The sequence below is a fragment of the Plodia interpunctella genome, chromosome 27, assembly GCF_027563975.2.
Source record: "Plodia interpunctella isolate USDA-ARS_2022_Savannah chromosome 27, ilPloInte3.2, whole genome shotgun sequence".
Lineage (NCBI taxonomy): Eukaryota > Metazoa > Arthropoda > Insecta > Lepidoptera > Pyralidae > Plodia > Plodia interpunctella.
The window spans coordinates 712456-726360 of NC_071320.1; the positions used below are offsets into that span (position 1 = coordinate 712456).

General features: G+C 35.2%; 1 protein-coding gene and 1 long non-coding RNA gene across 7 annotated transcripts in view; one reads left to right on the forward strand and one right to left on the reverse strand.

Annotated features, from left to right (window-relative positions):
- Nucleotides 1-10961, reverse strand: part of LOC128681635 (proteoglycan 4-like) — a 55478-nt gene extending 44517 nt beyond the window's left edge. The window contains exon 1 of one of the 6 annotated variants that reach the window (XM_053765677.2): nt 10857-10961. The gene's annotated coding sequence lies outside the window, so the exon portion shown is untranslated. Of the gene's footprint in view, nt 1-10851 lie in introns of all 6 variants that reach the window. The other 5 variants (XM_053765676.2, XM_053765681.2, XM_053765672.2 and 2 more) reach the window with 5 other exon arrangements.
- Nucleotides 1-13905, forward strand: part of LOC128681647 (uncharacterized) — a 245846-nt gene that overhangs the window by 184277 nt on the left and 47664 nt on the right. The gene's annotated exons all lie outside the window — the stretch shown is intronic.

The window sequence follows — 13905 nt, forward strand, 5'->3', positions numbered from 1 at the left end:
GTGCTTATTAGAAGCAGATAAAAGACAAAGCTCTGACATATTTTTAAACCCCGACGCAAAAAGAGGGGTGTTATAAGTTTGACCGCTAAGTGTGTCTGTCTGTGTACGTGGCACCGTAGCTCATCAACGGGTGAATCGATTTGGATGAGTTTTTATTTATTTGACAGTTAATTTTTATGCAGTGGTTCTTAGATATGTTTGATCAAAATCGGTTCAGCCGTTCAAAAATAATAACAAAACTAAATTTTGAGATCCTCATAACAAGCCCTTTAATTTGATATATGACACAATATGGATTGCATAACTTTTTTTTTTTTTAATTTTCCATTTTAATCACCCTTATTTGAAAAAAAAAATTACTCTGCACGTATTTGTTTGGGTCATTTTACCAAATTTCGCCTGACTTCATACAGTAGATTCGGAGCAAATTATACAGACAGACACACGTTCCTATAAGGGAAGGAACAAAAAATTGAAACAAATCCGTAAAAAGGAATATTTATTTTTTGTATAAAACCATAAAATGTTAAAGCGTTATTGTCTATCCTTTTTCACGTCAATCACAAAATCTAATTCCAATTGGCACAATTCTTTTGGTATGTTCATTAATTCCCAAGAATATTTTCAAAGAATTTCAAGAACACCATACTCACATGAATTTTTTAACGTAAAGAGAACTGAATATTAATACAGCAACATCTGATAATCGTCTCTCAAAATTTACTACTAATACTATAATTCCTGTGCACCTCGCATCCATTTCCTGAAGATGCAAATCTATGCAAAAATCAAAACGTAACGACAAACGGACGTACGCCATCCGTCTTTCACTTCATGAAAGCGAAATTTCTATAATAAATCACAAATTTCACAAATATTTTTGATACAGATAACTGTGGTTACTTATCTGAGCGCTTTCCCGGTTGCTCAGTATATATATACTATTTGGTTCACGTACTCGGGCAACAACAATAAAACCTCCTACAACTAATAATTATGTGTAAAGTCGCTGGGAAGAGAATGGTTGGAGGAAGGAAAAAATCTTGGCTGCGGAACATTCGAGAATGGACCGGGATAGCGAGCGCAGCTGAGCTGTTCCGCCGAGCTACGGACAAGAAGGACTTCACCATGCTCATCGCTGACCTTCACTAGTTGGAGAGGAACCCATAGAAGAAGAAGTTGTGGAGTTCTCTCGTTGTTGTCGTCATTTTCACAATTTACTTTTATCCCCATCGGAATTATAGCCACGAGTTGTCAATCGTTTAGAAATCCTTAACCTCCTCAGCTGTTGAGCGTTGGTGCCCTTGGTCCGCGTTTCTACTTTTTCGTCTCCACTTCGCACGATCGTCGACATCCTTAGTTGTCAGACCATTGTCACGCATATCATCCTTGACGACAACAAGCCAGCACTTCTTGGGTTTACCCCTTCAGGATTTTATGACTACCTATCTACCGATATCTATTCATAACAAAACCAATTAAAACCGATTTCGATTATGGCCGGCTGACTGCACCGCAATTAATACACTTTCAACGTTTCAATAGCCATTTATTTTACGGTTCATGAACACTTTATTGATCGACATTATTAATTAAATAATAAATAAATATATTAGGACAAATCACACAGATTGAGCTAGCCCCAAAGTAAGTTCGAGACTTGTGTTATGATGGGATACTAACTCAACGATACTATATTTTATAACAAATACATATATAGATAAACATCCAAGACCTGGGCCAATCAGGAAAAGATCATTTTCCATCATGACCCGACCGGGGATCGAACCCGGGACCTCTCGGTTCAGTGGCAAGAACCTTACCACTGCGCCATCGACGTCGTCAAATTACCTTATATAAGTCTATACTGTGTTCTAACTAAACAGTTATCAATACTCGCAGCCTGCCCCGGCGCCGCTCTTGTAAAATTACAATCATAAAAGTAGCCCATATTACTCCTGAAGCTTTCGTCTGTCTCTGTGCCAAATTTCATCAAAATCGGCCCAGTAGTGCTATAGTTTATTCAATACAAATTTAATATATAAATCTTTCTTCTTTATAATATTGTATGGAAGTATAAAGATATGGCTATTGTAAATTTGCCATCGTCACGCAAATAAGAAGAGGAAACTGATCAACAAGAACGTCACAAGTTCATTAAGTAATTAAATTACAAATTACAGTTGTAATCGCTAACCGTAATACCTATTCCGAAACCAAAACTTTCTCTGTATTGCGCAAAACTAAAGCATTGTCGTGAAGCAAATTTATTGTACTGTTTTTGTGTTGTCTACTTTGTGTCTTTGAAAGAAAGTTTAGTTGATATTGTAAGCCGTTGGGTGTAGTTAATTTATTTAAAAACTAGCCACGAAACTACGTGCTTAACTACTTATATTAAACAATACATGATTTTAATGAAAATTCATGAGAAATAACGTAATATACATAAATATTATATGATGATATTATTTTACCTTTATTCATTAAAAATCTAAATATTTTTCGTCTCTATTTCACGTCACACAAAGCATTTATTTAAAAATGATACTTTCAAAGACACTTTTCACATCAAATTTTATGTTATACTATCTGAGCCCCGGGGCTTCGCTCCCGTAAGAATTTCTGGATAAAAAGTACCCAATGTGTTATTCCAGGTAATATTCTACCCGTGTACCAAATTTCCTATCAATCCGTCCAGAAGATTTTGCGTGAAAGATTAACAAACATACAGACATCCTCACAAACTTTCGCATTTATAATATTAGTGGATATAAAGCTACAAACTACTGGCATTTCGGAAATGCCGAAAGAAACTCATTTAAACTCCCTATCATGCCAGAAAGGCTACCATTAAATGCTTAAGTATATAAATAATTATTTGTTAGACAAATTAAAAAATCCCCGACTTTCAATATTCGTTTCGCTACAACTTTTGAACGACTGAACCGATTCTCATGAAACATGGCGAAGAAAACTCGGGATAAAATTATCTATGACACAAAAAATAAACTAAACTAAAATCATTTCATCCGCTTGAGAGCTACGATACCACAGACAGATACACAGACAGACATGTTAAAGTTATAATGCTTTTTGCGTCGGAGGTTAAAAACGTGTTATGATTGTGATCGAGTGCTGATTGATGTCAAACAATATATAGGAGATACGAGCAGACGAGGCACACACACAACACGAGCACAACTCCAAAACCAGTGACAGCTGTGACCTTGATAGTTCCGCAACTGTTACACAAGCAGACGGCGACGGTTGACGTAACTAGACTGCACAATACTTATTGGTTTGCTTGCTATACACTATTGCGTGGACAAGCGAATTACATAGGGAACAAATGTCTGGCTACCGTTCCCGCCTGGCCCTGGCAGAAGGGGTAAACACGGGATATGTAGAGATTCTTTAGGTAGATTCTTCGGTAGTCTTTGTTGTATTCTGTTCCAGGTCGGTAGTTTTATTAATAAACTAGATGTTGCCCGGGGCTTTGCTCCCGTGGGAATTTTCGTATAAAAGATAGCCTATATAAGCAATCTTGGAAAATGTACCTTTATAATGGTGAAAGAATTTTTGAAATCGAATCGGTAGTTTCGGTGATTACCCGCCTCAAACATACAAACTCACAAACGCTTTATAATAATAGTATAGATATACTAAATATCTTTCAATTGGCGACGAGATCGGATTGGAAAAATTGATGAATTTTAATATAAATTCCGGTAATTAGGATACTTAATGTGTGTGAAAGATTTGAAATGTATTTTAAAGTAAATGGGGGACTAAGGATGAGACGAAGGTACGGACGTAAATTTAAATTTGTTTATTAAGAAGTGCTGGCTTGATGTCGTCAAGGATGATATGCGTGACAATGGTCCGACAACTAGGGATGCCGACGACCGTCTGAAGTGGACGAAAAAGTGGGATCCCTGGGCTCCGACGCTCAACGGCTGTGGAAGATGAGGAGAATTTCTCAACGATTAATAGCTCGTTTCTCAAATTGCACACGTGGCTATAATTCTGATGGGAAAAAAGTAAATTGTGGAAACCAAGGCCTGTTGAGTACCACGATCGGCTCCCAACGAATTTCGGCTCACAACGATTTATTGCACAAAACTGAAACATTTAATATTATTTTTATAAAACCCTACATTTGTTAATTGACGTGTTTGAAGAAAAGGCCGCGGTGAAGTTTGTTGCGCCGCTTCTTCTTCACCTGCGCTTTGGAAGCCGGCAGTGTAGACTTAGTTTAAGTAATTTTTTGACGTCAATAAGTGTTGTATATCATTCTATATTGAATAAAGAATTTTGAATTTGAATTATGTAGGTAATAAATATCGTATACCTTACGAACCGATGCTGATGCGCCAGTCTCACTTTTTTTTACTTAAAACTCATAGAACAATTAAACATTGCTTTTATAGTAAATAAGCTAAACTAACAGATTTGTATGTGCATTCAAATCCTTGCTCTCAGAGGAATACACCTATTAAAAAGATATTATGACATGTTACGTAAAAGCGTATGAGATTCATCTGGGAAATCATTGTCAAAAACCACCAAATTAAGAAGGACTGTCATAATTATACATAACTACGCGATAACATGTCATTTTAAACTGGTCGTCTACTCACCATTGTAATTAGACCTATATCACAATATAATGATAAGGAGTAAATGGGTCATGTTATACTGGCATAATGTCGCTATAAGACCAACATCATAAGAGCTCTCTCAAAGCAGTATCAATAAGTAAAAATAGGTCTTTATAAACTGGTTATTCAATACCAATGTTATATGAGCTCAATTATAGTGTTAATTGAAGACATGGATAGGTCTTCTAAGGCTGGGTGTTAATACTTTCACTTGAAGGAAGGCCGTTAAATAGATTTGATCTATACTATAATTTACTAGCGTTTGTATTCGGTCTCGCTTCAATAAATTTTGTTATATCTTTAGCAATACAGTTTAACAAGGCTCGTGGATACAGAACGCGTATGCAGCATATCAGTTCCAGGTTATATTCCACTCGTGTATCAAATTTCATAACAATGGGTCCAATAGATTTTGCGTGAAAGCGTAACAAACATACATACATCCTCACAAGCTTCCGCATTTATAATACTAGCTGCGCCCCAGGGCATCGCTCCCGTGGGAATTTCGGGATAAAATGTACCCTATGAGTTATTCCAGGTTATATTCTACCCGTGTAACTATAAATAACAACTATATGTATGTCGGTATCTACACATACATCTTCACAAACTTTTGCATTTATAATATAACTAGCGGCCCTTCCCGGCTTCTCTCGGGCAAAAACTTAATAAATCATACCTTTCTCTATCTATTGGTGAAAACCACATAAAAATCCGTGGAGTAGTTTTTGAGTTTATCGCGAATAGTTTTATAATATGTAGAAGGATATTAGTATCAATCGATTTCAAAATTCTACTACATCAATTTATGTAAAACAAGCTCTTTTACACATTAAATTATACATTAATCGAATTCTTATTCAAATTTTGTTTGAAGGTTATGGAAAATTCTTGTATTAAACGCAGGCTGCCGCTCCGGCCCGGCCCTGGCTGAAGGCAAACCCAAGAAGTGCTGGCTTGATGTCGTCAAGGATGATATGGTCTGACAACTAGGGACGAGGCCGACGACCGTGCGAAGTGGACAACAAAAAGTGAGACAGTAGACCCTAGGGCGTAGCTATATGACTAAGGAAAAGCACAGATGAATATAGCACGGAAAAGGACATAGGATGCCTTTTATCCTGGAAAAAATACTATTACTCTAAATGAAAAACTCACACGAGTATCTGTACTCGGTGGCGCAGTAGTAAAGTGCTTGCGGGAGCTCTCGGTTAAAAGGTTAACCGAGAGCTCCCGGGTTCGATCCCCGGTCGGGTCATGATGGAAAATGATCTTTTTCTGATTGGCCCGAGTCTTGGATGTTTATCTATATATATGCATTTGTTATAAAATATAGTATCGTTGAGTTAGTATCCCATAACACAAGTCTAGAACTTAATTTGGGGTTAGCTCAATTTATGGTGTGATTTGTCGTAATATATTTATTTATTATTTATTATTATTTATACCAATATTGTAAATGTAGTCTGTCGTCTGTCATGCTTTCACGGCATAACCGCTGAACAGATTTTGATGAAAATTGGTACGCATATAGTTGAACACCCGAGTTCAAACGTAAGCTACTTTTATTTAATTTCTACCATCAGAGGTCTGAAGTGGGGATCACAGTTTATATGACACAACAAATACATTTTACCGCGGGCATGGATGCGAAAAACAGCTAGTGAACTGTACTATTACATATATATTTGACTTCAACTAAAAATAAAATACAATATTAATATGTGCTACAAGAAAATAAACAAATTAAATCTATATGGAAACCAATATTGAACGTAACACAACCTTAATTTGAATATAATTTGACGGAAATTACGCAAAAACCGCCAGTTACGAGTTCATTACTTGATGATAGTTACTAAACTAATAACTAGTTAAACTAACCAGTAACCAGTCGGTCTAGTTAGACCAATAAATTACCTATGATATTGAGAGTAATTAATATTTGGGACTGTAAAAAAATCGTCTCCGTATACCTCACTCTCGTCTACGTCAGCCGCAAACAGCAGCTCGCATTGTCGTGTTCCGGTGTGAGGGCGAGAGAGGCGTGTGGTCACAGGGTACTGTGGCTACAGATCCTAGGACACAGAGTGTATGCACTTGTTACATCTTCGGAGTTGCAGGCAGATAACTGATTGTTGATAAAACACATTCTAATAGAATTTATTGATGTAATTCATTCGAGTCATCACGAGTATCATTAGATTACTCACTGGGAAGTCCTAACCTTATATTGTAATCAAGATTACTGGAATAAATGACTATTTCGTTTTTTTTTTATTATTTTTATTTAATTCTTCGTGTAATAAAAAAGATCACCATCTCATATTTTTGCCTACACAAATTCGCACTCAATAAATAAAATTTTATCCTAATATAATGTTTATATTATACATTAATTCAGTTTTCTAATTATCAAAAACCTGCTTCGCTAATTGTGTTACATAACTCATTAATTCATTTTAAATGACCTTTTTACGTTATGTATTTCGAAGGTTCAAGCCGAAACCAAATCACATAAGGAAGCTACATGCTAAATTCGAAGATTCTAGACCCAGCGGTTGGGGCCGTGCGTTGATATGTCAGTCAGTCATTCGGTGTCTTCTTTTATATATAATAGATTCAAACTTTATTTACCAAAATGGTATAAAGGACTTGGTGCTAAAGGCATTCTCTACCAGTCAACCTACGGGAAAAACTGAAAAATTATTCATATTGGGCTGCAGAGCCGCAGGAATTAAGTTATTAAATAAATAAATATATTAGGACAAATTGAGCTAGCCCCAAAGTAAGTTCGAGACTTGCGTTATGGGATACTAACTCAACGTTACTATATTCTATAACTTATACATATATAGATAAACATCCCCGGACAAATCAGAAAAAGATCAATTTCCATCATGACCCGACCGGGATCGAACCCGGGACCTCTCGGTTCATAGGCAAGCACTTTAACACAGCGTCACTGAGGTCGTCATAATAACATTTAATAAAAGTATTTAACGAAAAAATCTGAATGACAACAATAATTTTTCAATACAATAATATTATTTAGATATAAAGGACGCTTTCTCGCCTCTTCAGTTACGCAACCGCATTTTGTAACCGAACTGGTTACAATAGGGTTACAGATGTTTAAATTCACAATATGCACCTTTGTGGACTGAATAAGTACTCGATATTCAAGGGATTGGTAAAACCCTGAACTCCGACGCTTAACGGCTGAGGAAGATACCAGGAAAATGATTATGAGTGCCATCTTCGAATTGAAGTTTGGAGTTCAGCATACGGAAACCCTTGCGGCTTTGGGCCGGTATTTGCAGTTGGTTGTATCTGAGTCCGGTCCAATCCTTTATGTCATCAAACCAATTTCGTCGAGGGCGGCCAGGAGGTCTTTTGCCAGGGATTTTGCCTTCAAGCATCAGTCTTAGAAAATCAAACAGCGATCCCCTTTGTATGTGGCCAAAGAAACCAACTTTCCTCTTCCGAATAACGGTCATCAGTAGTTTTATCAAGTGGGATAAATTTTAAAATAATCACCTAATTTTTCAATCGTAATAAAATCCAAAACATTAATTAACAATGACATTTATACGCATGCGTATGTCAGACATTAATACATTAACGAATCGAAATAGAAAACACACGACGAAAAACGTAATAATATGCGCAGGCGCACGCGATCTTTCGCTTCAACTGTAGAATGCGCAATGCACATATACATCATTATGAGTAGTGAAAACTATATATATATGTATGCAATCTTTATTCATGGACCTACATTCTTTAGAATCTCGTCTCGTAATTTTTTACTATATACTACCAAGTAGGCGAACAGGCATACGGCCCACCTGAAGGGAACTGGGTGCCATGACACGTCATTACGTCCACAAATTCTCCCTTTTTTACACGACGCGTACACGATATGGGAAAATAAGACAGCATGTGGACGTTTGTAACGTGTTACGTTTGTATGTTTCGTGGTAGGCATTCAACTCTTACAGTAAAAATACATCACGTCTTTGTCCCTTACGGGGTAGACGCAGTCATTTTGCGAAATGGTTCAGCTGTATAGCGGGCTTGTTGTTGAAATTGAGATTAAATAGTGACAGCTTGCTACTACGAAGAAGAATCTCCAGTTTGTAGCCTTTTCCCTTGATTGACTTTTACGACTTTCTATGTTTAATTCCCTTCCAAATCAAATAAAATATTTACATTTTCAGACTGGATTTATTTTATGCAATGATATCTCGAATAAATTATGTATCAAACTTAAAAACCGCATCATAATCGAAGTCATAACATTTATTCAGAAATTAGACCTTCACATGCACTTTTACACGTCAAATTTTAAATCATAATATGGCATTCTCAAAATGCTACAAACTACTGGCATTTCGGAACGACCCAGTGGTCGTTCTGAGAAAAAATGTCGAAAGGAACTGTTGGTCCCTATCATGCCAGAAGGGCTTACAATTATTGGTTTTATTTTACATATTTTTTTCGAACAGTATAACAAAGTACATAGTCAGAAAGTATACAAAAAAATGTTCAATTGTGATCGAGTTCCGATAAAAAAACTTTAACGTTACAAAATGAAGCCGAGTCTGTCTGTACGGACGCGATAAACTCAAAAATTAACACGGGCGAATATTTTTTTCCGTTTTCACCAATAGATTGTATGATTCCTGAATATTATTTCATCTATTATTCTGAATAAGGTTTACGTATATGATTTATAAGGATTTTTACCCGAGCGAAGCCGGGACAGGCTGCTAGTATAGATATAAAACACGGTTAAATAAATATCAATTTTTTCGGATTGTCGGCTTTGAACCTGCGCTCTCTAGGAAGACGTGCTGATGCCTTCATGCCTTTATTGTAATGTCACGGTTAAAATTTACCATAAGTTGGCATTGTTTGTTTTCTCCTAGGTTCATTTTATATAATACTGATAAACATTTGACCAAAAATATTGTATGGCGTTTTAAATTAACATATCAATCAATATATATATATAATAATACAGTAGAAAAAAAAATCTGTACATTGAATAAATTTACATAAAAACAAAATTAGGCGTAATAGTAATAGATTAAGGATTTGAAAAACAACAAAAATCTGTCTGTTTGTACACGCTAATCTCCGGATCTACTGGACGGATTTGAATGATACATTTTTTGTTATATAGCTATTAAGCATGGGCAACATATAGGATATAAATGATTTTGAAAACTGGAACACCTGATGGAGAACAATTATGGTCCAGCTAAACTATAGGAAATATAGAAATGACGCCTTAACAAAAGTTGTTCAGCTTGATGAGCATTTCCTGTTGAAGTATAAAAATCGAAGATACGGAACACCTGAAGAAGAGCCACAATATGGTTCAGCTAAACTACAGGAGATGTAAAAATGACCAAAAATTGTTCGACCACGCGAACGAAGTCGTAGGCGTCAGCTAGTAATATATAAAACCTTATTTATACGAATTAGGGGACGAGGGCTTGTGTCCTGTGGGATACCGCCGAAATTTGTTTTACCTGATAAATGTTTGCATCATTAAAGAAAATCGCACGGAATTCTATTCAGCAATTTTTTTATTGTCGAATAATATATGTTTTGCTGAAAATTCATTAATTTTTTTTGTAATAAATTAGATCAAAAGGCTAAAAAGAAAAATTAAAAAATAAATTATGCAAAAAAATATAAATATTTTTTTTAGAATTTTAGTATTTTCGTCTGTCTATCAGTATATCGCGCATCACGCGAAAACTACTAGACAGTTATATATAGTAAATCGTCTAACTCAAAATCTGGTATAGGATTCATCGCGATACGTTGCTTAGAATCCGATATATTGACTAATATGTAATGAGCGCGCGCATAAAAATGAAACGCGGGCGACAACTGCAGTTTACAATAAATACTTTAATTCTGTTTATAATTATTATTGGTATAATGTATAAAATTTACAATATTTTGACCAAGAATGGAAGAAATTAAGAGAGAATTTTCCCATTACTGGAAAAATAGCTAAATAAAAATGACATCGCTATACCCAAAACATACAATATTACACTAGCTCTGTTATATAAACAATTTCTACCTTTTAATCACGACCGCTATGACGAAAATTAAAAAAAAAAAAAACGCATTTATGCTGTGACTAAAACAATACATAACAAACCTTACACAAATCCAATAGACACAAAACACTTCACAATTTGTTTTTCTTTTTTTTAGAACACGCGCTAGATGCACGACCACTCCCAGCCGTGGGCAACAGTGACTGTCTCCGCTCGGTGGAGTGGCGTAAGAGCGACAGTTGTAAAGCTATATACAGATAGGTGTGATTTTTATATTCTTCATAGCAGTATTCCTCACGGCTGAGGGTCGTGGTCATTACGTGAAATGAAACACACACAACAACTTCCTTGGCATTAGTAATGGAGTGGTTTGCCATTGCCTTCTCCATTTCACACACGAGTTAATAATCAATCAATGTGCAGGTCTCCTCACGATGTTTTCCATCACCGGAAGCAAGTGGTGGTCGATGAAATTGAAAACGAGTATACACGAGTCAGATTGGTATACGAACTCATGTGGCGCGAGTAGGATTCGAACCTTTGACCTCTCGATCCACAGGCGGGCGTCTTAACCAATACACCAGCACCGCTTCTTATTAGGTTGTAATATTGGGCATTTACGACATACGGACGAAAATGTAATAAATATGTTGCAAAAATATGTTCCTTATACGGCATTAAAATTTGTCATAGCTTCAAAGTCACTTTATAAAATGTATTACCTGAGAACGATTTTTTTTATTTGTCTAAGAAATAAAAAAGTAATAAAGATATATATATATATATATATAATATTCAAGTATTTTATATACCTTTGTGTGATACATGTCACACATGCAAACCATATTGTAACCAATTTTGAAAATAATTATGTCATGAAAATGTTCTGGAATTTATAAGGATTTATTTAATGAGTGAGGTTTATATGTGCATATTTTGCACCCATGCGAAGCCGGGGCGAGCCACTAGCGTCATATATAAAGGTAATATCCAAGAAACACGATGAGGATGTATTAAAATTAGTTGGAAAATGCATATCAGAATGTGATAAAATTATAAAAACAAACTCAACCAACATAAAAAACTAACATTTTTTAACTTTTATTAAAAAGTTATCACCATAAACAGAATATATTTAAAATTGTTGTCGAATATAGCTTTTTTCCCCTAAGATATTACTCAATTGTGACGTCATGTTGGAGTATCATTTTGTATGGAGCGTTGGGACGAGTCGAAAAATGTTTAATTTTATTTTTGTCAAATCTTTGAATACATTGTGATTATCACAGTAATTTTTTCACTTGCGTTTCCTTCCTTCGAATAGTCATCAAAATAAAAATTTGTCATCTGTTGTCATTAACACACACAAATATTTACGTTACGACGCACTTTTCCAAGAAAATATTCATTGAACCTTAAATTTACTACACAATTTTTGTGTAACAAATTTAATCGCACTGTTCTGTTTTCACAACATTATTGGTAGCGTGAAGATTTTTTCTCAGATGACGTCACACTTCACTGATTTGCAATGAGATAATTATTATACAAGTATTGCAATATTATCGAGTTTCTTACTGTCAGATGTCACATCACTAAACCATTCCTCGTCTATGGCTATGTGTGGTTTGGCGCCTTAACTGTGAATGTGCACTTGCATTTAATAAACTGGTTTATTAATAAATTGGACCTTTTAATATATAACATTGGCGACGAGGACCAGTGAAAATCTTTTCGGCATTATACAGTCCAACAGTGTGGTGTTAAATTAAAAACCCGTTCGGAATAAAAATAAAATATTAATGAAGACCTAATTGAATTGGTTAAAAACGGGCAAAAGGGTCACATTTATATGTGTACTAAATTGGAACTACAAAAATAATTCGAGGAACAAAATATAGACTATAAAAAAGATGCGACTATTGATGAACTAAGAAAGATTTACTGACTAAACAATCTTATTAATATTATGAATGCAAAAGTTTGTGAAGATGTGTGTGTGTTTGTTAGTCTTTCACGCAAAATCTACTGGACCGATTGTTATGAAACTTTGTACACGGGTAGTATATAACCTGGAATAACACATAAGGTACTTTTTATCCCGAAATTCCCACGGGAACGAAGCCCCAGGACGCAACTAGTATTGTATGATTTGAACAATATTATGATGATAAACGCATGGATGTAAAATAAATATTTTCTTTGAGAAAGTTTTTTTAAATAAGCTTTTATTGTCGTCAGAGAGATTTTGTTGTCAAAGGCAATAAACCGTTGAGGAGTTCTCTCGTTGGGTGCCGATCCTGGGTGCACCGTTTGTTCATGCTCGCGATGCATTGTCATGGAAACCGTAGCGACGTGGAAAATTTCAACTCTGTAGGACAAGCGGAATAAGGCGAAATTTAACTTTCAAGACTTGATTACAGACAGACAAACAGTACTTCAATAAATATCAATAATTAATGTTTAAAATTGTAATAATATTTTTTATTAAAACATGCGCGTTGATGTCTTTTGTATGGTTAGAAATAAAATGTTAGTAACTACGCGCACATGTACCGCCGGCGACTCTGCTTCTGTGAGATTTTCGATATAAAAAGTACTATACGTACTTTGCAAGATTTTGTTCTACAAGTGTACCAAATTTCATCCAAATCCATTTATTAGTTTTTGCGTGAAGACGTAATAAAAATTATATAATTTTCACAAAAATATGTGTTTGTTCGTTATCGTTTTACGCTTTATCTACTGAACTAATCTTATTGAAATCTCGCATACATATAGTTTATAATATAGAAAATAATATACGGTACTATTTTCCCCCTAAAAATTATTACTTTTATGTGAAAATCACAGATAAATCCGCAGATAAAAATCTTACATCAAAACGCGGCCTTACCTCCACACATAGAAGTAACATGTTCGTATTATACATATATGTGTGTGTGTATTGCATTCGTTATGTTCATTGGAGTGCAACTGAACTAGTGTGGAAACGCGGGTTTGCTTGTAGAAATTTAACTAGGTAATTATGTTACTTACTGGATGATGGAGTAATTTGCCAGTAGTGTGTTGCGATTTGAGCTATCATAATATTAAAAATGCTAAAGTATGTTTGTTTGTTACACCTTCACGCCGTATCTACTCAACCAATCTTC